This window comes from Saccostrea cucullata, unplaced genomic scaffold (assembly GCF_032062105.1).
Source record: "Saccostrea cucullata isolate Sc308-1 unplaced genomic scaffold, CSIRO_AGI_Scuc_v1 ctg1513, whole genome shotgun sequence".
Taxonomy (NCBI): domain Eukaryota; kingdom Metazoa; phylum Mollusca; class Bivalvia; order Ostreida; family Ostreidae; genus Saccostrea; species Saccostrea cuccullata.
The window spans coordinates 105,316-132,871 of NW_026921540.1; the positions used below are offsets into that span (position 1 = coordinate 105,316).

The 27,556-nt window shown below is 31.1% G+C and overlaps 1 protein-coding gene across 1 annotated transcript in view; it reads right to left on the minus strand.

The window, feature by feature from the left end:
• Positions 1-27,556, minus strand: part of LOC134260252 (uncharacterized) — a 117,652-nt gene that overhangs the window by 52,661 nt on the left and 37,435 nt on the right. The window lies entirely within an intron of this gene.

Sequence of the window (27,556 nt, forward strand, 5' to 3'; positions counted from 1 at the left end):
CTCAAGGATTTCGACGAAGGCAGTAGGGAAAATATACGAATATACAAGATAATCCGTAACTAACCGTAAACCCCGCACATTTTGTTTCGGTTGTAGTAGGAAAGGGACAAGGAAACAATACAGAGACTCACGAATAATGGCGGCGAACCGTTTTTCTTACGTTGTTATTACGGCAGCAGTAAGGGTTTTGACGTCTAATCACGTTTCTTAACGACAATTCTACGGTTGGATACGATAGCTTATGATTTTTCAGTTATTTATTACACATTTTTGTCACAATTTTTGTCATTGTTAACTGTTGTTCATGACTGTACATATGACCATGAGCACATGATTCGGCTTCTAATCTGCATCTGTAGTTGAAAAGACAGAACTACATTGTTTTGGCACATATTTTTTATACCAAGGAAGTTGGAAGAAGGAAAATAAAGAAGAAAACAGTTTGGGTATGATGAGTTAAAACTGGTATAAGCTTACAATTGCATCAGTGGACAATTACAACCCATTTAAGTATAATTTCAAAGTTTTTCCGGACACTTTCTTTCAGGTATCCGTGAGATTTGTAAAGTTATCATCCAAAAATAAAACGAAAGAGAACGTGTCTGCACATCAACTCCAATGAATGTAAAACTATTGCTAATTGACCTTCGTAGTGATAGCTGTAAAACCATATGCATTGTATTGATGGGCTTTCATTGATGACAAACATGAAGCAGTTACTATGACAATCTAATTAAAATTAGATGTTAGATCCGCTTGCATACTCGCTACACGAACAATCTAATTAAAATTAGATGTTAGATCCGCTCGTATACGGAGTAGTCTCTACACTGACAGTGTAGCGAGTATACGAGCGGATCTAAAATCTATTTTAATTAGATTGTTACTTTGAAAGTATTAAGTAGATTCCCAACAACACATTCAATCCCAGCTAATGAGAACAAAACGGTCCCACTTTGTACTTTTAGCTGACCCTATTGCCTGTCAGGTGTCATGTCTGGAATTCTGGTTGACAAATAACCGTGTCCTGACTACATAAGAACTGCTTGATAGTTCTATTGTGCTGACCTCTATCTGCGTAAAGATTCAGAAGAACCTTGAGAATCCGAAAACTCAGTGCTTGTCCTTAATCATATCGAAGATCATACCCTTATTACTTACAAACAAGTTTATGAAAACGGAATATCAACAGTCTTGTTTATAGTCATAATTTCCTACGTTCTCTGTTCAAAACAATGACCTTGTCAGAAAATCCAATCTATCATTTAGTCAAAAGCTGACTGACATTTTTTATACTTACTGTAAGACCATTATTTACACATCCAATTGTCGACGGATTCTTCCGTTATTTCCCTATCAAATCAAGGAGCACACGGCGGGTGAGACCTGTCGGTGGGGATTGCTTACTCCACTCTGGCACCTGATCCCACCTCTGATATTTTAAAGGTCCGTGTTTGCTTTGCCTCTGGTTTGTATGTTTGAATGGACTTTGAGATTGAAAACTGTTCATTATCTCCATATCTTTCATCCGTTACAAAATTTCTAGATTCTTGAGAGATTACCAAATTTTGATTTAGGCAGATGATACTTAGTGGTGGTAACCACTTTCTGCTGACCAGTTAAATATAAACCGAGTATATATCAGAACCTTAGCTACTACACTCAATTACAGGAAGAGTGTCTAGGCAACGTAACTTAATCTGAATCACAAAAATATTGAAGGAAAACACATTGTAAATGATTTTTATTGTAAGAGTGAATAAACTAAAATGTTAATATAGAATTGATCTAGAAATATTGAATAAATTTCCATAGCTTTTAAATATATGCATTTTTTTCTCATACATAACAGTTATCTGAAAATAAGTCAACTTTTATAAGGATTTAAAATATAAGAACGACCCACTTGTATTCTAAAATAAGAACTGAAATAGTAACATTTGATTTCTCAATGATTCCTCTTTATATCGGTATTTTTGAAAAATGTTAATGCTGGCGTCCATATACAGAGAACCTTAATTTCTATTACATTTTTCCCAATGTCTTTTACTTGCTTAGACGTAAGGCGTCTTAAAAAATCTTCATCATTCGTGGTATTCTCGTACAAGAGACGTGGGGTGCTGTAGCATTAACTTGATGGTCGTAACAGTAGCTTAGCAATCACTAGTTAGACCGTCCCATTACAAGGTATTACTACGGGATACTGTGGTTTTCCGTAAGAGTGCCCGTGGCGTTAATGGCAGGGTCCTTAATGAAGCCGTGTTCAAACCTTGTTGAACCGTTTAATAATCTTGGAACAACCGTTTCGTTTGCTTTTCGCGCCAAGAAATCGTATTAGAATTACGATTTCATACGGTTTATGAAATCGGGGTGAACCGTTGCAATCCGTGTTTATTACCGTGATAGTGTGACCTACGCTTAAGATAAGATGTAGACACGGTTTGACATTTGGCTGATGAATGCAGGTTTTGGGTCACGGAAAGACAGGTTGTACATTTTGTAAAGGAAAAGTTACGTGATTTAGCGAAAACAAAAGGAATTAAGGTCAGCCGTATAAAACAGCATTGATCTTAAACATGTTAAACCTTAACCGAAATCTTTTGAGCTAACCTGATTGTTGAAACAATGGAAAATGGCGATTTGTTTACATTCTGATTAGCAAAGGCAAGGAAAATAACCACTGCGTAGTTCCATAATAATGGGAACAGGTGAACTACAAACTTCCCTCCTTGAGCTTTATATGTCCCTCGGGGATCAGCCTTTCGCAAATGCTTCTCGTTTATATCGATTTTCCTAATTAATTAAGTAAACCCACATCTCTTTTCATATCTGTTTAATGTTTATATAACTGAGAAAATAGTGGATATCTTACATTAGTATGTTCACGATGACTTCTAAGTAGGCTATGTTTCAAGTTCAAACATTTGTAACATTTGAACGAAAATGTTCTAAAGACGTACCTTTCCGACACAGGTTATCTCCTTTGTTTCCTTCTTTACAGACAATGAAAGCCAATTGAAATAGAACCGTTGCTATCTTGTAAGTGTTGAATAGCACGACTGCACTTTAAAAAATGCGCATGCTTTAAAACAATGTATAGATTTTGATTAGAATATCAGATGCCTATCACAGGTACGTTGGAAAGGAGGAACCACATATGCGTGTTTGAAACAAATCAATTGAATGCAGCGCTAATAATAAGACTCTTTAATTAGAGTTTGTATGAAAAGTGTATACCTTCTAGGTTTTCTGGACATTTCATTTGATTTTTATCTGTGTTGGGGGAATATGTTCATATAATTTTAAATTAATTTTAACATAATGATACTTTTTTAAGAAAACTGATTTACCCACGTTTAACGTATCAGTGAAAATTTTAGAAAACGTATATTTTGCTGTTTGTACTGAAAATTAATATAATTTTAACGAAAATTGTTTTTGCGATTTAATTGGACACTTAAAGCATTATGTTCAGCTCAATACGGAATAATGGTAATTAAATTTAGCAATCTCAAAATTCTTTGTAAAGGTGTAAATATTTTTTTTTTCTTAAACTTCTGCATATCAGGTATATGACTTTCTTTAACGGGTATATAAAACCACAAAGTTAATATTTTTTAAAGTGTCATTGAATATTTTATCACTCTGTTCTTATCAAGTTAACTGACTAGTGTAAACAAATCATTTTCTCACACATGATTTAAAGTACACTATACAGTTCTCTAAAAATATATGGTATAGAATATAATTTTCCTTGTTCCAAGCTTCTCAAATATTGCATTTCCCGCCAAAGGAATCTAAATCTGAATTACTGATTGTCACAAAATGTAACTGCTTAATAGTAGACTGATATAGCTTGTCTGATGATACAATGATATTTTTAATGTATTTATGACTAATGAATGATATTAAAGGAAGGAATACTGTGTTTCTTAATTTTTTTTTTTATCATTTTCAACACAGTTGGATACACATCCCTGTATTGCCCCTTTCTCCCTTGGTTCTGTTATTGTGCTATTGATTATTAGTTGACTTATTCAATTTTAATTTTAATGCCTACATGTATGGCTATTTTACTTTTGTGATCATTTTCAGACATGCGTTACATATCATGTAAATTGTAGAACCCATATTTACTTTATAATTTTCCCCGCATTCGTTGAACTACCTTTGTTCATTAGAAAGTGAAATTCCTTCGAAAAAAATTCTAGTTATATTAGAAATGTGTAAATGAATTCACTGTATCTATATGACGTCTGCCATATTGTATTATTTTGAGTGACCTGGAAGATGTACTGACACATTTTAAGTGCACTTTATATTTTGTTATCTTGATTATTATTTTATTTCATATTTCTGTATTTTACGAGGGTTGTCCCGTAAAATCGTGGACAAGTTGTCTCGCTTGAATAATAATCATCACTGCGTTCTGAAATTTTTACTACTTCTTAGTACATATTTTCTGAATAAATATCGCAAATTTCAAATAGATATATGCATAAATAAACGAATTATGAGATTTAATAGTATGTATTGTACCGTCTTACGGCGCACGGATGATAACGTCAAAGTGCCTAAAACAGCGTCACTTAGCTCAAGTTTCATCTTTGCACTAAAAATAAAGTTGCATAAGTCCCACTTAAATTTCGAAATTTCATTGAAGCACAGACATAAGTCTCCATAAACAATTGAGGAACCAATCTAGCTGGCAAAAATGTTCGATCTTCTGATGATTTATTAGTAAGATACGGACAATATTCCAACATCATTTAACTAAAAGACAATCTTATATTGACGCAGTCAACATTGACAGCGTCTTAGGTATTACAATTGTAGTTTGTCTGTATGTCTTGTAATACCTCGGGACTCGATCAAGAAAAACTTTACTCAGAAAACTCCAATTACATTTATATACTAAACATTTGGAATTTTTTTGTATTCATTTAAAGTTTTATACGGCGTTATTACTCCATCTAAATCATAGCGAACTGATCTTCGGTGCGCCGTAACGTCACCAAACGTCACTATTTTTCGTGTGTTGTGTTCACCACTTTCCCATTTCAAATGCTCAGGAAACTGTCAAAAATTGGCCAAATGCATTGAAAATTTTAAGAAGACAACAAAATAAATTGTGGAATTGAATAAGGATAATTTTTACCCTAATCTTATCTATTTAAATCTTTTATTTCATATCAATACTCTTGTATATTCTTATAAAACCTTCGATTTTTGACCGTGCGCCGTAGGGCCTTACCCTGTGCATATCCAAGCATTATAAAATCTATATTTTTGTGTATATTTTATCCAAAACATTATAATTAACTTAAATATGATAAATGAACATTCACTGAAAATTTCAGCTTATTACGTCCATTATTTTTCGAGAAAAACGCTTTGTCCACGATTTTATGGGACAACCCTCGTATTTAATATTTGTTTTTGTATCATTCTTGAGTAAATTCAATTGACTTGATAATTAAGTTCTTTCTATTAATTCTATTATATGATCTTAGTAACTTACAATGTAAAGGATACATGCTTTTTAAACCATCCTTTTGCAAATATTAAGTTTGTTAAAACTCATGAATTATTTCAAATAAGTTAATCCTAGGAAATTAACTAATTCAAAAATATGAACAAAACCCATTTCAGACAACATATCTTAATAGTGTGACTTTTGACTTCATATAACATTAATACCATTAGAAAAAGAGCAACAAGAAAAAAAACTGAGGCTTTAATGATAAATAATTTATAGTTCTTATCATTCAAATTTTTGGAATATTCAATTACATTTAAAAATTGGAAAAAAGTAATATGACAGGGGAAACTCGGACAATATTAATTTAAAGTTAATGTCCAGATCTCTAATGTTATATTTATATGAAGTAACGCTGTTTAGTTTTTATAATATTTCATTATTTTAAGAGTCTTGTTGCATATAATATGTTGTGAGTGAAGGCAAAACTAAACAGTTTTAGAAATTGAGATATTCTCCGAGAAATACTCAGGGACCACTAGCATGAAAAGTAGGTCATTGACTTAGTTATTTGAATTTGAAATTTAACACAAGAATCATATGCATAGGTGTACAATTTGCAATAGCTTGTTGTTAATTCTTGACAGTAGGATTTTTCGTCATTTGTGTAAAGGTATACCTTAATTAATATTGTTTATTTCTATTATAAGGCTAACTTTACACTGCTATACTTCTGCTATAATAATTGTACAACATCTATACATACCATACACACTGTTATTTTTGCCCCGTGTTATTTTTCGCACTTTCACATTTGGAAACAAGTTTGCCCTGTTTTAAATTTGCACAAAAAGAGTTTTGTTTCAGCTAATATACTGTTTTTTTTTTTGTTTTTTGTTTTTTTTTTTTTTTTAATTAGCCCCTTTTAAATTCGCCATTTATGATGAGGGAGAAAGGGGCGAAAATAAAACAGGAGCGAAATTTTCCTTGAATATATCCTTGCATCCATCAATACTGACACTTAAAGAATTTGATAAATGATGTACCCATACTTATTCTTCAGGATAGACCACTGTTACACTCTTTAATTTATTTTTAATTTCATATATAATAGCTCATTTTTTTATTAGTGAGGGCTGCATCATGTTTCTGGCATCAGGCTAGTACGCAAATAAAATAAAGCTAGGATATTTGTTTTTGATTGATAGTTTACTGATTAACGTCCCTCTCGAGAATTTTTTCACTCATATGGAGATGCAACCACTTGCCGATGGAGAGATAAATTTTTTACCTATACTCGGCATTAAGGGTCATTGAGCAGGGAGGGATCTTCTTCGTGCCAGCATTTACTGCGACATGGGACATGGGTTTATACAGGACCGGTCTCCACGTCCCACAGTAAGATTTGAACCCCGACGAAAGCATCAAGTCCTTACTTCGCAAATCTTTAGAAGACGTTCTAACCACTGCGCCACGCGGGCGACCAGCTTGCTTATTTGTGATAACAGAGTGAAGAAAACATATTTAAAGTATTAAGTATTTAGTATTAATTGACCTGAGCAATGCTCCAGGTAGGACCTTAGCTTTCGAATCGGTAGACATTGTTCCATTCTTATTCGCTGCCTAGCCTCAAACTGAAACGTTTGCAAAGATAATTAGTGTTTCTTGATAAGCGCCAGACTCTAATAAAGATTTCAAAGGTCTATGGAATGAGCCGCAACTGCTCCATGGTTCAAAGTCCAGAATATAAATCTAATTTGAAGCCATTTACTGGTATATTGTGACGTATTTCTCGGGTAAAATTTTTATGTTCATATGTATAAATCAAATAATTCGTAGTAGGCCATAAACTGTCACAGCAAACTGAATTGATATATGTACGACCAGGTTTGAGAGAAAAACAGGTAAGAATATTACTTAAATAAAGGAATACACGCAAGCCAACCTTACAAGGTAACAGTAACAGGTTATTTAAATCAAATAGAAATATAACATTTTTTTTCTGAAATTACAGTTTAATTCTCCATCAAAATCAAAAGAAGATATTATGGAAATGCTGATTGTAAATTTAATTGGTTGACTGATTAATTGATGTTTAACGACTATCTCAAGAATTTTTCACTGATATGGAGACTCTACCAGTTGCCGATGGAGAGCTGCATATTTTGTTAAATACTTGGCGTTTAGGGCGATTAAGCAGTGAGGGATCTTTTTCACGGAAGCACCTACTGCGACACGGGACCTCGATTTACAGGATTCGAACCCGCAAGGTAAGGTTAGACTCCTACGAAAGCCATGAAGGGACACGTCGATTTTTCAAAAAAGTAAATATTAATTTGAGATCTCGATTTACACAATCCGTTACCACGGATTATCAGTTCGTTCTCTCGGTTTATAATTCGAGATCTCGAATTACATGCAATCCGATCCCACAGATTACTAATTAGTTCCCTTGATTTATAATTCGAGATCTCAAATTACACAATCCGATCCCACGGATTAATAATTCGAGATCTCGATTTGTAACATCAGTCTTATGATCTTGGCAATCAGTGCTCGCGAATTTTATTACATGATATGTATACATGTAATGTTGGATACATTCAAATCCAACTATTTGAATCAATTAATGCGATTAATGTATTTTGTTTCGGCATTTATTTAGATACAAGACAATTACACAGGAGCCATATTTACTTTGACTATCTAGGACTTTCAATAATTCTAATATACACGTAAAGGACTTTTTTATATAAATATCAGTACTAGAATATGGATTTGAGTCATGTTCATGTTATTTTTTCATTTTGGACCGTAATATGTAAAAAAAAAGGTCGGATCTAGATACCTACAATATTCTATTCATTAAACACGTATTGCCATTTCCGATATGTACAGATAGCTGATATTAATGAAATCATGAGAAGGGTTTACATTCCGATGGAACGAATTGTTTAAACTGAGAGAATGAATTACAATCCGAGATGACGGATTGTGTTATTTGAGGGAACGAATTGATAATCTGTGATAACGAATTGATAATCCATGGGAACGGATTATGTATTTCGAGATCTCGAATTATAAATCGAGGGAACGAATAGGTAACTCGTGGGAACGGATTGTGTAATTCGAGATCTCGAATTATAAACCGAGAGAACGAATTGATAATTCGTGGGAATGGACTGTGTAATTCGAGATCTCAAATTAATTTTTACTTTTTTGAAAAATCGACGTGTCCCTTCATGGCTTTCGTAGACTCCCTACTTTGCGACTTTAGAGTAGACACTCTAATCACTGCGCAACGCGGGCTACCTGTTTGTAAGAAGAAGCTAATAGTAAAGGTGCAGTCAGAAAAAATAAAATAATCAGAGACAATAGCAAAAAAAAATGCAAGTGCATGTGTAAAAACTCACAAGTGCATGTGTAAAAACTCAAAGAAAGATCAACATTTCTGTTAATACTACACCTGATTTTGCTTCAAGGCATTGAAAAGCAGGAATATTTTATATATGACGCCCCAATGTTTGCTTTCCTCTTTCCTCTATTTTAGCAAAAGAAGACAAGAATAGTCGTTACAATATAATCAGTTAAATTATGATTATGTATGTATGTTTTAATTTTCACTATTATAAAAGTATTCAATCAAGTTAATTTATTCATCATATAAATTCAATGTGGAAATATTCCTAACAAAAAAATAATATATTTAACTATATTTTACTATTTTAAACTATAGTTGACTATAGTGAGCTAAAGTAAATCAAAGTGTCAAAGTTATCATTATAGTAAATCAAAGTTTTCAAAGTTTTCACTTAAGTGTCCACGTGTTCATTATAACATATCAATATTTTTAAAGTTTTCACTTTAGTGTCCAAGTGTTCACTATAGTATATCAAAGTTTTCAAAGTGATCACTATGATGTTAAAGTTATCACTAGTACATCAAAGATTTCAAAGTCAAAACGATAGTAAATCAAAGTTTTTCTATAGTGAATCAAAGTTTCCATAGTGATCACCATGGTAAATCAAAGTTTTCATAGTTATCACTTTAGTAAATTAAAATGTCAAAATTATTCCTATAGATAATCAAATTGTCAAAGTGTTCACAATAGTAAATTAAAGTCTTCAATATAGTAAATCAAAATTCAAAATTTTCATAGTGTCAAAGTGTTCACTGTAGTTAACTCTAGTAAACTTTAGTTAACTATAATATTTTTGGTTAGGGATTGGCCTAATAGTAAGTATGAAAAATGTCAGCATTTACAACAATGATAAATTGTATTAGCTGGAAAAGTCATTGAATTGATCATAGAACATACGAAATGAACTTTAAACAAAATTGCTGAATACTCTTGTTTCATCATCTTGTTTATAAGTAATTTACATTGTTTTAGAAATTGAACATACGTTGAGCATGCGCTTGCGTAATGAATTAACTGAAAGATATAAACCCCTACGCTGTTGATGAAGGTATTTTGCTGGATAAATAAGGGGGGTTGACGATTGAAAAGTGAAAGTCATCACTATCAAAGAGCTTGGTTTTAAGATACCAATGAACGTCTTCACATATAAAATATCCAGATATGAAACAGATGTTTCAGACTCTATGTCATCATTTATCGCAGGCTCACCTGGATGTATCGTATCTATATAAAATGGAAATAACCATTGTTAATTGACAAAACGTTGATCATATATCTAAATGTCGAGTTGAAAGGGGTAAGGGATTCTTTAACATGAATAAAAATTTAATTCAATATAACGATCATCCATGCTAGTTGAACCTGTTAAAAACGAAAGCAAAGCGTAATTTTGCTTTTATTTACTAGGTCTTTATATACCTCATCATTGAAAGGGAACGCATTTGTATCTGTTTGAAAGCTGGAAAAAATAATTCTTACTTATCACTGTAGAAAAGAAGCCCCGTGTCCTTGATAGTAATATGCTCAATACAGCTTATTCACATATATACCAATTTATCATATACTTACTAGTAAATACACTGATTCTGCACGGTGTGATACGGGTGACGTCACAATACCCCATATCACGGACCGGTCCGAAAAGCCATATCACGTATCGGACCGGCGGGCCGAAAATCCATATCAAACCGGAAGTAACATTTGTATTACGTTTAAAAGTTAATTTACTCGAAAATTATTTAAATATTCATATAAAATAATTCTTTAATGACATTTGTGGTCTTAATTTTTTTCCAGTTACCTAAAATTGGCTCTATTAAATTTTAAAGAAAATGTCACTAACAAGCATAGCTGCAGATCTGTAGCGTTATGGTTTTATATATTTGTCTTTGACCATAACGCTACAGATCCAGTAATGCAAAAAAGGTGCAATTTACGGCGCAATATTTTGGGAAGAATTTCTCCACTTTTCAGCATCGGCCAATTAAATACCTTTCACTTCCTAATTCTAAGCACATTATTTAGCGAATCTTTATATTTTATTCATCTCCCAACCATTAAAATTCGTCTCTACAAGTGATAAACTCGCTTCATTAAAATTATTTGTTAGATTGCTGAAAATTTATTTAAAGCGAGTTCATTGCCTGTAGAGACAACTTTAAATGGTTGGGAGGTGGAAAAATTATAAATATTGGCTACAGAATGTGTCTAGAATTAGGAAGTGAAAGGTAGTTGATAGACCAATGCTAGAAAGTGATGAAATTCTCCTCGAAAGAGCGCAAAAAATATTGCGCCGTTAATTGCACCTTTTCTGCATTACGGGATCTGTAGCGTTATGGTCAAAGACAAATATATAAAACCATAACTCTACAGATCTGCAGCTATAACAAGCACAAACATTCTTCAACGACCATAAGTGAACTCACATATTAAGTATTTTAAATATATGATAAATAGAATACTACATACTAAAATCCATATCATATGTCACATCAGCCCTCGGGCCTTCGGCCCTCGGGCTGATATGGGGCCACTCGGGCTGATATGACATATGATATGGATTTTAGTATGTAATATTCTCTATATACCAATTTATTATACCAATAAACTGTTCAGTTGTCAACAGCTTTGTAAATTCATGTCCTCCCATAAACGTGTTTAAGTGTACATCACTTGGTATTTTACGTGAAAATATTTCTTGTAACGCCGCATTGCACTGTCTTGTCAGTTTGGTCCATTTTTTTTTTCTGTACATCATACAGGTAAACAAGAATCGATCAGAATTACAGACTAAAATATTTTCAAGTATACAGTCCGAAAGGTCTTCTAATAATTTATATCCATGTTTAAATAATATATGGAAGCTATATCTCTTCTCGAGCAAAATTTATAGTGAGAGAAAAATATGATAGGATTAAACTTATAGGTCAGGTTAATAGAGACAAAAGTCTTTTTTCTGAAAGGTTTTGTTACATTTATCAAACAATGCAAGAAACATTTCATTTCTAATCAAAAAGAAACTTAAAGTGTTATTTCCTATGTTAACTTGTAGGACAAGTTTTATTTGTTTACAGACAGACGAGCAAAGGAAATGTCATGTTATGTTCTCCCATTTTTGGACAAAGCAAGGAACAAAAAGAAATAAACGAAGTATATCAATAAGGATATGCATTGTCTTTTTTCTCGAATATCATTCATGTTCCATTATGTAAGGGGTGTTAAGAAAGTCCGTTTAATGATGAAATATTTTCAAAAATTGCAAAGTAGTGCTTAACTAAAAAGATTAATTTTCAAGTATGACAAAATCACAAGACTGTGCTATAGATTTATAGCAATTCATTTCTAGCAGGAAGTTATAGGATTTTTCTTCCATATGAAAATATAAATAACAACTCCCAAAAGATAAAAATGCTGGTCATTTTGAGTTATGATAAAGGTTTCTCCATAGCTTATCTTGCATCAGACTTGCTGATGAGCGTAGGTATGCATGTAAGAGTAACAGAGCACTTTTCAAAAGAGTAGGTTTGTCAATTCGAAATTTTTTCACCGGCTTTATAATTTTTACATGGTATGTGAAAGGATGTTTTGACCTGTGTGCTTAATATATGTCACAAATATGCGTCATCCGTATTGTTTTTGCATAGACATCATGTGCTTTAATACCCTCCTCCCTTTATTGATTCAACAGAAGACATTTTAAACTTTATCAGTTGCAAGAATGGGTGCTGTAAACATGAAATTGTAAATATCATCTCATAGTATTTCTTTTCGAAAATAAAAGAAACATAAGGAGATGACTTTGTTAACACACTTTATTTAAAGCTGTGCATTATCGACCTTTTTCCTATGACGTATTTTGCGTCGGAGATATTCCAATTAGCCGTTATATTATAGGGCAAAGCAGTGAATTTTCCTCTTTGAACAACAAAGTTTAAACATACATGCAAGAAATATATGGGGGGAGGGTATCTACAATCTTAAAATCATGAATTAATAAAGGCTTTAACAAACGTATCTTCATAAGAAAAACTATGTATAGCAAATTGAACTTGGTTGAATAATGAGGGGATCTGGGAATGTTGACCTACAATATGGCAGCCATGGGGAATAACTCTTGCTTAAATCAACTAAATGGAAAGCATATACATAGAATTTTGAAAATATTCTTCATTTTTGACCATTTTAATCGAATAATGATATAACGTATATATAAGGTTAAAGTGACACATAACATGGAGTCATTATGCTTTCTCTAGAGAGAAAAATACGACATCTTTAAAGGTATTCCATGTTTAAAAGTATATGGTCAAGAAAGATCCGATTGACAACTTCTTTGTCAACCAAAACGTAGTGTATTGATTTTGAAGAAATTCGTAGATCATGATGTTGAAATTCTTTAGATTTTTAAGAATGTCATACAGATGTTTGTAATTACAAAGCTATTCATTACATAATCATATAAGAAGGCATTTCCCTTTACAGTATCAATTTTGTTCATTATTCAATGTATCTTCACTAATTGTCATTAAAATTATTGTCCTGGAAGTTTCACGGGTAATCTCTGAAAAATGTCCTCCTTACAAAGAGGACATTTCAACTGAGCTTGTCCACAATCAGAACAGCATACAATGTGATCGCACGGACGAAACACCACCGCCCGGACCTCTTCAAGGCACACCATGCACAGGTCAAAGTAGTATTGATTAAAAGCATTGTCACTGCTTTTCTTCTTTCCTTGGAAGGTGTCTGGAAAATAAAATAGAAAAGAATTTAAAAAAAAAGTTCACAAAATATAGGTGAAAATAGATACCAGTGGCCCATAATGTCTGGTTGTGAAACTTTATCCTGCTATCCCCCCAAAATATTTTTATATTCCTATTAAAATTTGTCCCAATGTATTAGTCCCAATCTTCCACTAAATATCTCATTTTCACAGAACAGGAAGATGCTTAAATATCATTTATCATGGCCTTCTGATAATGGTGTATTAAATTCTTTTTCTTATCATAAGTATTATGTTAAAAAAAATTGCTAATTCTAAACCCTTGTGCATTTTTTTCAAAATGAATGACAAACAGTTCCTCATGAGAAAGCTCTCAAAGTAAGGTCCTTTAATCATCTCATATAAATACCTTTGGGTTTATGTGAGTATACTTTTACACAGAGGAAGAAATGCAATTTTTCGCAGGAATAAATCATCTAAATAGTCTCCATAACCAGGTTAGGCTACAATTTTGATATGATCAGAATTCTTTGCTGCTCATGAAAAGGGAAATATATAATCCTTTGATTTCTCTTGTTTTGTACCATAATCTAAATTATTTTGAACTAACGCTACTTTAAGAATATCCGATCCTCAGCCAGGAAGTATAACTCCAAAATTTAATATTTAATTTTAAATGCATTATTATGAAGCTTGAAAATGAAATTTTTCATGCAACAATTTTTCATTTTATTCATCTTTATATGATTCAAGGTTTTTGGAAGTCTTAGAAAAGTTCTTTTAAAAAGTTGACAATTTTACTCTATAAAAGAAAAAAAAATACAGTTTAAGAGAAATAAGATTTTCTTGAATTGAGCCTTTGATACCAATGCTAATTAGCATGATATGAAATTAAAAGTGATTTGTGATGTTTTGCAGTGATAGCAAAAGTATTTTGCATTTTGTATTATATAATACCTGAAGGAAATAGAAGACAGAGAATACCAAATAAGTATATAAATCATGACAATGTCTCTGAATGCCTGAATACCTATTGTTTTCTAACCTAAAATATCTTGATCAATTTGCAAATAGAAAAAAGCATAATTGATATTCATGTTCGCTTTTTCTGCATAAATCTTGGAGATTTGACAATTTTCCCTATATAATATGATTAACTTTAATGTTTAACTTTAAAGAAAAACTGTGGGTAAATTTATATTTCTTTGTGATTCAGGAATATTTTTATGAGTATTTTCAATTACTTAACTGTTAATTTTATGAACCTGAGGATCGCACTACCTTTCAAGTATCAATATTAATTTGATTCTTTTGTGGCCAATGGTTCTTAGATGGTTTCTCTGATATTTTTTTTTTATTTAATATTATAAATCTCTTTTGTGAACACCCTTTAGTGAAGTCAATCTTTTTTGAACATGTGAGAATCGTAACTACATGTACATAATATGTATGTTTTATTTTTGTTTTCTTTCTTTCTACATTGTATTCTCCCGTCTGAAGGTCTGGGAAGTGGGAGGGGTGAGGTGAAGGAGTTATCTTTTTATATTCTAATTGTTGAAAACTCTTAAATTAATGTTAACATCAAATCTGATTTTTCTTTATTCCTTTTTAAATGGTAATGTCAATATGAGTAAAAAATTCCTTAGAGAGACATTTAACAACAAACACACAAACAACTTAAAAACACAATATACATGTACATGTACATATCTAATAGTCAACAGATATACCTCTGCTTATATATGTAGTTCTCCCTTGAATCAGAAATAATGATATAAATATTTTCAAAAATGATTCAGAAATAAAAAGGTTGTCAACATAAAATTGATTAAACTATGTGGTAAGCTTTGCCAGTTAAGCTTTAATTTGCACCTCAAAACTCTTGTTCAACTATTTTAAATCATATTGTTTTCTGATATGTGCAATTTTCCCACATGATGCAAGTCACACATTTTCAGCTTCTGAAAACAATGCATGAAAAAACTGCTTTACAAAAATCATAACTATTTCCAAATAATTGTTATCATGAAGATTTAGCTCACTTGATTTTTTCTGTTTTATTTGTCTTCTATACATCTATCCATCTATACACTTTGCAGATTTTTGACTTTTCTCTAGAACCAATGGCTAATTTCAACCTACCTTGCCACAAATCAAACGTCGGGAAAGGGGGATTCAAGTTTGTTCAAATGTAGGACCACACTCTCTTTCAAGGGGGTATAATCAAGAATAAGTGAAAATTTGATATTATCATTTTAATAAGTCTTATCAAGAACCACTGACTGGGCCCAAGAAGTTTGAACTTATACACAGCTAGGTTTAGGCTGCCCATAGGAATTATGACTTAAAATATATTGAGAAAATAAATATAATATTGATATTTCTTTATTAGCATGAGTTTTAATTTGATGGGAATTGTACTAATGCATAATTATGTATGTATGTGGTCTCAACCGACATCGGCAAAAGCAATTTCAGATACATCAGCTGTTTGTCGCATGACTTGATTGAAAACAGACAAAATATGTACGGATACAAAGATCGTAAAAATTCAAGGATATACGGATAATTTTTCACTTTGAAATTGATTGTGTTTTCTTTGAGACAAATTCCTTAACCCGAAAAATGCTGGGAGCGTTTTTCCCATGGCCGGAAATTATATAAAATTTAGGCGTCTTTTAAGAAACTTCGTGAATTTACACTAAACGCAGTGAAATAGTGTAAAAGTACGGAAAAAACCCAACAGCGCATAACTTGCTCCCAGTACTTTTTCAAAATAGTAGGGACAATAGCTACATGTGTATAAAATATTATAATTTATAATTAAGCGGATATCGTTGCACTTTCGAGATTTCCGAGGGCTTGTGCCTGTGATTGTAGTTCGTTTATGTATCAAAGTGCATGTTTGCTGCTTTATAAGACATCATTTCATTATCAATTTAATAAGACTGTAAAATATTGAGTAATGCATTCAAAAATATGACTCAATTATAGTCAGATCACGCTTATTTAGTTTTAATTTTCATATTACAATTTGCGATAAAAGTTTGATATGCGTCTCAAGTACAGAAAAACTGCATGTCAAACTAGTCTATGACGTCATATCTGTCAGTACAGCGAGATCAAGTTGGCTTTCATTTAACATTCAAAAAGTGTTGAAAGATAAGATAAATTACACTTTAATTTCAGTATACAGGTGTACAATAATTATGAGAAAACACAGTATGTAAGAGCGTATGAAAAAGTAAATTATTATATTTCGCCGAGATTCATTTGTCCAGTTACACCGTGACGTCATAATCCATTTATTAGAAAGATCGTGAAAATTTGGCATGTTTCTAGCATATAGACGATCTAGCATCAAAATCAAACTGACCTGAAAACACTTAAAGGGAATATTGACAATATATATTTACATAAAGCGATATCAATACCTTACGCGGTAAATTTCCCCTCAAAGACAATCATTGATACAGTATCAATAACTTGGATCATATTAAGAACCTACGAAGTAAATTTCCCCACAAAAATGACATGGATACAGTTCATATACAAATATTCGAAGCTAAAGCAAAAATCTTGATGAAAGCACTTTACGGGGTAAATCCATTCCCCCCTCCCGATACAGCTTGAAGATAACAATACTTTACGGGGTAATTTTTTTCACCCAAGCAATTCACTAAATACAGTATTTCTGACAAATAGCAAACGTCTAAAGCGTAAATTTCCTCTCAAAAAATAACATTGATACAGTTAGTATACAGTACATGTAATTTAAAGCAAAAACAATCATCTTGATGATAGCAAGACTTGACGGGGTAAATTTCCCCTCAAAGAATATAAATGAAACAATAACTACAGTTTGAAAATTGCCGAACTCTCAGAATTAATTTTCTCTCAAAATGACAATAAAGCAAAAGCAACCATTCTAATAGAAAGTCTCCATAGGGTAAAATCCCCCCCCCCCCCCCCAAAAAAAAATACTACTACTGCATGTACAGTATTCATGATTTTCAAACACTTCAAAGATAGCAACAATCCACAGAGTCTTTCAAAATGACAATGGTATTACTCATAAAGTATCTTAAAGCAAATACACCCTTCTTCACATAGCAAGATTTCACAGGGTAAATTTCCCCCAAATGTACAGAATTTGTGACTTGAAACATCTTTTCCTTAGGAAATGTTAATAAAAAAATACTTTTAATTTAGGTTGTAAGCATTATGCATGTTAACAATAAGTGCTTGGAATAACTCCTCCGAAACAATTTCAATTTATCCAGTTTTCTAGACAAAGGACTGAGAAGGGGAAGTAATTTATTCCTTTTTCTAATTGTTTATTTTTTGGCAAGATTGCATGTACAATATCTTACGAATATTTCCAAGGATTCTTTAAAAAAAGCCAATATTCTCCTAGAAATTTGGAAATTATGATACACAAGTACAAAAAAAGTTTATAAGCTAAAGACAAAAGAAAAAAAAATATATATATATATAAAAAATATTGCAATTTTTGACATTCCATATTCCATATTCCTCTTATTTATATGAATGGTTTTCATTTCTGTTAAATTTACCCTACTGCTTAGCCCTAAATTCAATACAAAATACACTGTACCATTTTATGGTCAAGGTCATTGAAACCGCACGCGTAGCATGTTTTCGTTTTACATGTAGTCTTGGTTAAATGAATATAAAATTTAAAATCACAGATCAAGTTAATTACTCTTCTTTTAGCATTCTGAAGAAATTAAATTACCATAATCTTTTTGAGTCATTTTGTTTTCTCTTTGCATCTGAGACACGACTTTCAAAATGGCTGCCGTTTATTTATTTATTCGACAAATAACTAGGTCAGAATGCTTTGTGTCACGTGAGTAAAATATTTTTTTTTTCTAAATCTCATAATACATGAAGTAAGAAAAAAAATGCATACTGGTTCGATGTTACTCAGGAGCTGATAATTTTCATGATTTAAAAGAGAAAATATAACTTTTATTTCCATTGTTTTAGGACAGGTCCAGTAAGAATAACATTTGAAGCAGGTTGACAACACTATCAATTAAGAGTATGGTACCTCATTGTATTGCATTTGTCAACCGTTTAAATTCTTGATTTTTGCTTCCATTAGGAATAAATTCTTGTTTGAATACATAATTCAAGATTTTAAAATTAAAAATAATTAATAAAAGTTACCCTAAGGAAAACTTAATTGCGTTTTATTGTTGTTAGCTCGTGCTTTTATTCTTTGAATAATCCCTGAAAATTTTATTATAGTGGATGATTTTTATAACTTGCATTGTAAACTATCCATGTTTATTTTTCAAATGGTTGCATATAGTGTAAATGTAAATGTTCGAGTTTCCTATCTTATCTTGATTAATTTAAACATTGGAATGTTTTATGCACTGTAATTTATTTACAGTTGATTTTCTTTAAAAGAAATGCATCATATTATATAAATTTATTTTTCCTTATATTTGCAATTTTAATTGCACTCCTTTTATAAATGAAACAAAAAGAGATCAAATGATAAGTTGTATTGTTTGCAACATCTCCATATACAATATACAATAACATGTTATGCAATATAGATGCCACTGATTAAAGCTCATGGATCCGTTTACTTAATAGTTTTTTTACCACTGAATTTTTTAATGGCACTCAGTCATAAAAAGTTTGTGGTCAGTTTGGATGTTTAGTATGTTTTCAATTCTCTTTCCATCTTGATTATATTTGACTTTTTTTTTAATTTAAAGATGCTTAATATAGACATGCCATAAAGGAGTTTCAGCACTAAAGAAAATCTTTACTTTAACTTTAACTATATTATGGACCAAGCGTGTAGGATCACTTTAGTGAGAGAATAAAGTATAAGTGAAATCAATATAGAATGGTTTCTTGAAAAACCGAATTTCAAATAAATAAATCAGAGACTTTTTTCTTTAAAAAAAATTGTAAAATCCATTACCAATGGACAGAAAATTGTCATTAATGGAAAATTTCAAATATTTCATATGATAATTTAATATATGCTTTCTTTTTATGGCATAAAAAAATCCTATAAAATAGCTTATACCCTAATGGCATGAGCTAGATGTAACCATGTCTCATTGACGTTCTTTTCTTTGTTTTTTTAATCAATTAAACTTTTTTAATTTGTATCATATCAAAAATTGATTTTACTACTTTTATCTCTTTTAACGATGCAGATTTTCATTACCTATCGTATAAAAAAAATCAAAGATAAATAATCAAATGATTGATATCGTTAGAGTAACTAAAATTTGGAAATTTTGAATTTTTTCTATCATTAATCTTCAAGAGCATAGATCAATATTGACATTTGTTGTCAATAATTAATTTTTACAGGAAGTTTTACATCAATAATTCTAAAAGTTGGTGGGTATTATTTTTTTATATATTTTAAAGATTTTTGAAGATTTCTTCAGCGTAATCCCATGTAAAATTTGATAACTTATTTTGACTCCACTTTTCCCCTGGGGATCATGATTGAAAGAAATTGGCATCTACACTACATGAGGTTGCCTCAATAAAAATATAATCATTTTTGTATGTTTGCAATTATTTTTTTTTTCTTATTTTAAACTTTTTAAACTTTTACCACCAATTCTTGCCCTACCCAAAACCAATGTAACCCAATTTGAATTAACACTTCCTCTCAGGGATTCAACATAAGTTCCATCGTTTCAAGCAAAGGAATTCTTCAAAAGAAGTTTTCGTTTAAATGATGCCTGATTTTTTCACGAAATTTTAATTATCTCCACTTGGAAGAAAACGTGGCCCTTTATTTGATCAAACTTGAATTTCTTTCAACCATACTTGGTAGCAAGTTAATTTCAAATCGGCCGAGTGGTTAGTGAGAGAAAATTAACATTTGAGAAGTTTACGAACACAACGACGACGACAACGACGGTAGACAGACATCGTTCGAAGCTGAAAATATACATTTTCGAACATATACTCTACTAATATGCCGAAATTGCAATACAATATTATTTATATGATCAGGTGATTGAATCCCCGAGTACCATGCCCTTGTTTTACATGTAATTATATTTAATGTGAAATTGAAAATAGCTGATTCCATTGAAATTTGATTTTGAATTCCATTGAAATTTGATTTTTAAATCAATTCACTTTAAGCCCTGCTCAAACATTCAAAATAAATTAAATTACCACAATCTTTCTGAGTCATTTTCTTTTCAGGAAATGTGCAAAGCCTTTCAAAATGGCTGCGTCGCTTTATAAATGTAAATAGACTAAACAAGTGCAAACGTATTGTTTCACGCTAGTAAAATGTGTTTTAATTCTCATAATACTGAAGCAAGGAAAAATAACGTATTTCATCAAAGTATTTGATAGAATAAAAATGTCATGTTTTTAAAGAGCAAATTTCAACTTTCCTTTTCATGGTTTACTATGGGTCTAGTACGAATAATATTCGGAGCAGGTTCACCATTCACTAAAGATTATGGTACCACATTGTATTGTATTTATCGACATTTTAAATTCCTGAGTTTTGCATCAAAATGGGACTAATTCTTCAGTGGATGGAAAATTCTAGATCTGTGCATTTTTATAACAAAATATGATTGTGATGTAAAGTGAAAGGTGTTTCATTGTTTTTATTTCGTACTTTTTTCATCGAAAAGTCCCTCTAGCCTTTCGTGATGGTGAATGTTTTTTTAAGTTGTTTTGTGAAGGTTCCATATTTATTTGCCAAATTTGTGCATTTCATTTATATGTTAATTCAAAGAGAATTCTAAACTTAATAAACTAGTTTTTTCCTTCTTTTTAATTACATAAATTTGAAAAAATATGATTTAAAAAATCATGTGCCACTAAAGCAGAAACTCCAAGGGTTTGAAGTATCTAAACAGTCCTTCAAAGAAAAAAAAAATGAATGAAATATATGTATTTAACAAGCATTTTCTTTTATATTTTATAAATATGAATTAAATTTTCCGTAAAGAAACCTTACCATGGAGAGAAAATCCGGATCATAAGTAAAATAAATCGCATTATTCGTTATCAAATATTTCATTAAATCTTCAACACAAAAATGTTTATTTTTTGTAATATTGAGTTTTTTATCGCTCCAATGGCTTAAAATGGGTGCAGTGTTGCGACGTTTATTACAAATACAAAGACATTTAATGATCAGAATGATTAGTGAAACATATGTTTCAAAGTTGGCGTAAACTATAACGTGTTATGAAAGATAGACGACATTGATTAAGCACACGAACCCGTTTATAATTGTATGAGTGTTGTTTTTTTACCATACAAGGTATATCTGTATTAAATGACATATTTTTAAATGCCAGACAGTCATTATATCTTTGTCGTCAATTTCGGAGACATGTTTTTGAGCTTGTATTTATATATCTCTTTTTTTTCTTTTTCATTTTAAATTTCAGTAATGAACATTTTAGAACAATACTTTTCTGATTTTTTTTTTGAGATTGAAATTACGAGACAATATTCTATAGTGAATGTATTAACACTCAATACTTTGACTTAAGTGACCCTAAACTAGAATTTCGAGGTTCACATTCTCTGGGCCCATAGTATAGTTTCTTATTTTTGTGCACAAAATTTTCAATATTCGAGATTTTCAGCTATTTTGTATATGGTTATATATATATGGTACCAATTATCAATATTGTAAATGCATGTCAAATGGACAAAAAACTCAAAAATTTAATATATATTGAATAATTCATATTTGTATATACATGTAAGTTATTTTAATGACATAAGAACATTTTATATAATAGCTTATCTCAAACGAGCGTGAGCTTGCCATGCTTCATTCACATACTTTACTTCGAATAACTTTAATCATTTTAAAATTCACATCCAACATGGATGTTACTTTGTTTTAATCTCTTCAAAGACGCAGATTTAAATAGGCATATAAATATACCAAAGGTAAATAGCCGAATTATTTGAAATCATTACAGCAACCATAATTTTGGAATTTTTCAAATTTTAGAGTTATCTTTCTTTTATTAATCTTCTCAAGAATAAATCTATATCAGCATACACATAATTGTGTCAATAATTGATTTTTACAAGGATTTTTAGATCAATAGCTCTAAAAATTGTTTTATTAATGTATTTATTCCATTATTCATTGGACTACGAAATTACTGACATGAGACACAGACGTTTTCCTAAACAGATACGAAAAAAATATCCTACGACTTTTAGAAAAAATATACTTTGTGAAAATATAATATGGTTGTATGGCTAGTATAAAGGTTCATTTTATTTTAATAAACTAAACGATGCTGACCCCCACCCCAACAAAAAACGACGACGCTTTTTTTTATATAAGGGGGCTTACAAAACCTACATGCACATGACTGTTTTTAAAGCGACTTGATGTACCTAAACACCCTCTTTATTTATAGTTCCATAAAATCAAATCAAATAAAATTTAATGCTAAATGAAACACAAAATGGCTTGTCACATATCTATTTAAAAGCGTGTCAAAAAGGCCGAAGATGTTTCAGTTCAAATTAATATTTCGCTTCCCCGATGCATTGTTGAATTTTTTTATTCATGGTTAATTGTGAATTTTAAGAAAAGGTTGTTTACTGATCATGACAAGGAGCCGAACATGACATTTTCCGATTATGACAAGGAGCACGCGGCGAGTGAGAACGGTTGGCAAGGAGATGTTTACTCCTCCATGGTTTCTGATCTCACCTTTAATGTTTTGAAGGTCCGTGTTTCCTCAGCCTCTATTTCATATTGTTTTATGGACTTTTGATCGTGAATACTGTTCGTTATCTCCATATGCTCAACCATGATGGGTTTCTTTCTCAATACATATTATAAAAATTATGTAAAAAAATCACATTTTATTTACATATTATATGCTTGTCTCTTTCTTGATAAAATTTGGTCGTCAGCAATACTTCTTGTGTACAAACCGAAAACACTCTACTGAACTATTTATTTGAAAGGTTTCTAAAATCCTTCTAGAATACAATGATAAGAAACATCTTCTAATCTATATAGAAGGTATCGGGAAAACTGCGGTAAATCTTAATCACTGCTTTTTAAAGCAATTGGTAAATTCTCTAGGTAATTAAATTTAACAATATGTGGTCTTCTATGAAGAAAAACATATTATTCTATCTATGCTACCGATCGAAAATTTCTTTTTCATAACTCATTTGACTTCAATCGTAATTTTTTTATGATAAGGTGAGAATGTGTTGACAGTACAACAGTATATTGTAAAGAAAACATTAATAGAGTCAAACAAAAAATCAAAATAATTTTCGTTCGGATTTATTTTTCGTCGGTGTCGAGGTATGAAACCAATGTAATCATGTCGAAATTATGTCAAAATAGGTAATCTTACAGTAGGCAAATATCAGAAGGAGAACAAAATTTTTGAAAAATCAAATGATATTAGTATCCAAACGAAGAAAAGTTCATGATGAAATGTGATATAAAACTACAATCAAAGAATATAATAATACTAGTAATTAAATATTTTAATGTTAAAACTTACTCTGAGGACCTGATAGAATAATCCAATTTGTTTTCAATACTTCGAACTCTTGGTTCAACTATAAATTTCTTTAAACAAAATAAATTGATTCTATTCTGGTTCCTGTACAACCTTGCTCTCATCAATAATTCTATAGGAACGTGAGAAAAAAAAACAGATATTCAATACAGAAAGAGGCATTTAAAAATCTCTTTCAAGATCACATCACATACCTGATTGGGAATTGCATTTGATCATAAAGCGACCTATTATGGACGTTAAAAGGTTCCATTGATTTGCAACTTTTTGAAAGGCAATAAAGGAATGAAATAATATAATTGATAATTTGAGTGAAGGTGCTATTGATAATTTATTCAGGATACTAGTTAAAGAATCAATAGATCATTTCGTTATACCAAATAAGTATACGAGGGTTGTTAGAAAAGTTCGCGGACACATTGAATTACGGAAAATCTGTTGTGTGCTTTGAAGTATGACCTATGTCTGAATAAATTCCTACATTTTGTTTATTAGAATGTAAAAAAAAATTAGGTCCATTAACTTAAACCTTGAAAAATTACAACGATTTTTCTATGAGGTCATGGTATTCACGGAGCAGTCATTTGACCTAAGGCGACGTGATTACTAGATTTCAACCAGTTGAGCTTTGTCGCAGTTCTACAAATCTTTCATTTCTTCGGATTTTTTTAAATCTTTTTTCTACTTTAAAATTAAATATCTACATGTTTATATATCAAGACATGTTACTTTTCTACTACAATGTCTTTTGTACTGATTCGGATATTACTGAAATCTTAAAAAGTCTATGCAGTTAATCGATCAGGTATGGAAACTATGCAAAACCATGTAGGTGCAACGCAACGTCCATGCGATATGGGGGTATTGAAGTATCGATGGAGTTCATTCAAAATGTTAATCCCTCCATTCTTATAAAGCTACAGCCATTTGAAAACTTTCTTCCTTCGTATGTGTAGGAAATTCCCGGTAGCATCTTGGACATTTTAATCTCTTTTTAGACATTTTAATGTCTGCACTCATAATTTTTACGTAGTGCAGTGCTCCATGACGCTCAATGACGTTCCAATTTTTGGCTGTGTTTTTTTACGGCATGATCCTTTATAAACAGCTATAAAACAGTCATATAGCCTCCAATTTAGTTCAATAACTTTCCAAGTGACGTTTCATGAATACTATAGCGGCAGGTAAAATATCATAAATCTCTTTGTGCTACAATTGTGCAATTTTTTATTTTAATAAAGAGTCTTTGTGATGTAAACGTGCCAAAATGTAGCATGCTCCGTGAAGCAAGTTTTATCAAAATAAAGAAGCTGTACATTTTTTAATGATCACCGGAGAGCACCAAATTTTTGTATATTTATTGGAAAAAAGGTTCAGATTTTATCAGGAAAGTTTGACCGTTTTCGTGGAAATAGCGCGCTCACAATAGAACTTGTCCGCGAACTTTTCTAACACCCATCGTAAGTATAACTTTTTTCTGTTAATTGCAGAGAGATAAACGAATGTGGAAATCAAAAAAAGATTTAATAATTTTTTTTGGCATTATATATAAATTGAATGATTGCATTTCTTCACTCTTCGTATTCACTTTTGAAGAACATTGATTTAACATATAACAGTAACAAATATCTGTCGCATTTTTAGCAAATAAAATCTAAAATTATCCCATCAATACTTTAACTTTAACTTCATGTATAAAAGGTCGTTTTGTAATATATATTATAACAGTGTGATATTTTATATAAAAGAAATCTTCATGTTCACATTTGTAAGAATATACAGTTCAATCTATATATTTATTTTTTCAAATATCTTTCTCAGATGAACCTATTGAAGAGAAAATATGTTCAATTATGTATGAATTATATTTGAGGTCAGAGGTCATAGCGCGAAAGAATCTCAGAGCGAGGTTTTTTTTCTTCATATTTTTGTCACGGTGCAACTTGTTTTGTAATATTTCTAAGTTAATAACAATGAAAAAGATAAAATGATAGACAACATCGATATTTTTTATTAATCACGAGATGTACAATAAATCTCTAGATGTAAATAAGGTTTTATAAACTATGATTAGCCTAAAACCGCACTTGCTTTTTTAACCCGAAATTCATTTTGAGTTATGTAATCTAAAAGAGGCGATACCACAGCTTTTGACTTCAAATATTTTAAGAACTTAAAAAAACAGCGATCATTGTTCTCTCACTATATACAGATATTTCCTGAACTGGACTTGTAAACATGAATACAAACATTCAAATGTTGGAGTGAGGTGAACTTTCAAGACCAAACAACGTCTAAGTCATTGCTACAACATAGCAATATGGCGGCCCGTTCGTGTAATCATTGCATTTTTACTCAAAATTTATTCGTTTCAAATGTAAAGATAAGTAATAAACTACAATGATCAAAAGTTCTCTTGGAAATGAACTTTTAGTTGGAACTTGAACAAATCTACTGAGAAGCGCTTGACAGGATTTGATCACGTGACCAACTAAAAGTTCATGTCCTAAATTTTTTTTTAAAATTGTTGTTGATTTCTTGAATATCAATACGCGGGCATGTTAAGGCTACAACCAAATATTCTACTTGCCTATACAATGTAACGTCATAGTTTATGTAAGCTTTATGACATGGACATTAGAGATAGCGATATTTTAAAATGTATATTTATAGGTTGTTTGAATAAAACAAAACATGCAGAGGCTTAATATAAACAGAATCTTGCCGTTTCTTGGTGGTATAAATATCTATGCATTTGTCACAGGGGGTGGGGGTGGTAAAATACTAAACCCGTGACGTCATAGCTTTCGATCAGTATAAGCAGAGTGAAAGTGAAACGTAAGGAAAATTCATGTTAAAAACACAAGAAATTGGAGTTTTAAATCATTTAGCATGGATATCATGGGTGATTTATGTGAGAGTAAAGCTCATGAATAACGTATGCTAATATATTTCTTTAATATCTTCGTACAATAAAAACAGACTGTATGTTTAATTCCCGGTCAGCCTTTCCTCTGTCATTCGTAACAAAAAAAGTTGCAAAAAGTTAGCACTACCCCGCATATTTGGAACCTTAATTTTTGCTTCTATCAAAAGTTCTTATGCAATTTTTTTGACATGAGATTCTATTATAGGAAAGTAGGATTCTTGCAGCACTTTTCATGGTACAGAGGTTATTTTACATAATTATTATTACAAATAGAAATTAATTATCCCCTGGATAGTGTTGAACTTTTCACTTTTTCATTAAGGCATAAATTTTTATTTATGGACATCACATGATGAAGTCGTGGTGTAGTGCTTCTTGTATTATAAGTCCTATTGATGTCTATTGAATGCATAAAGATGTCAGAAAG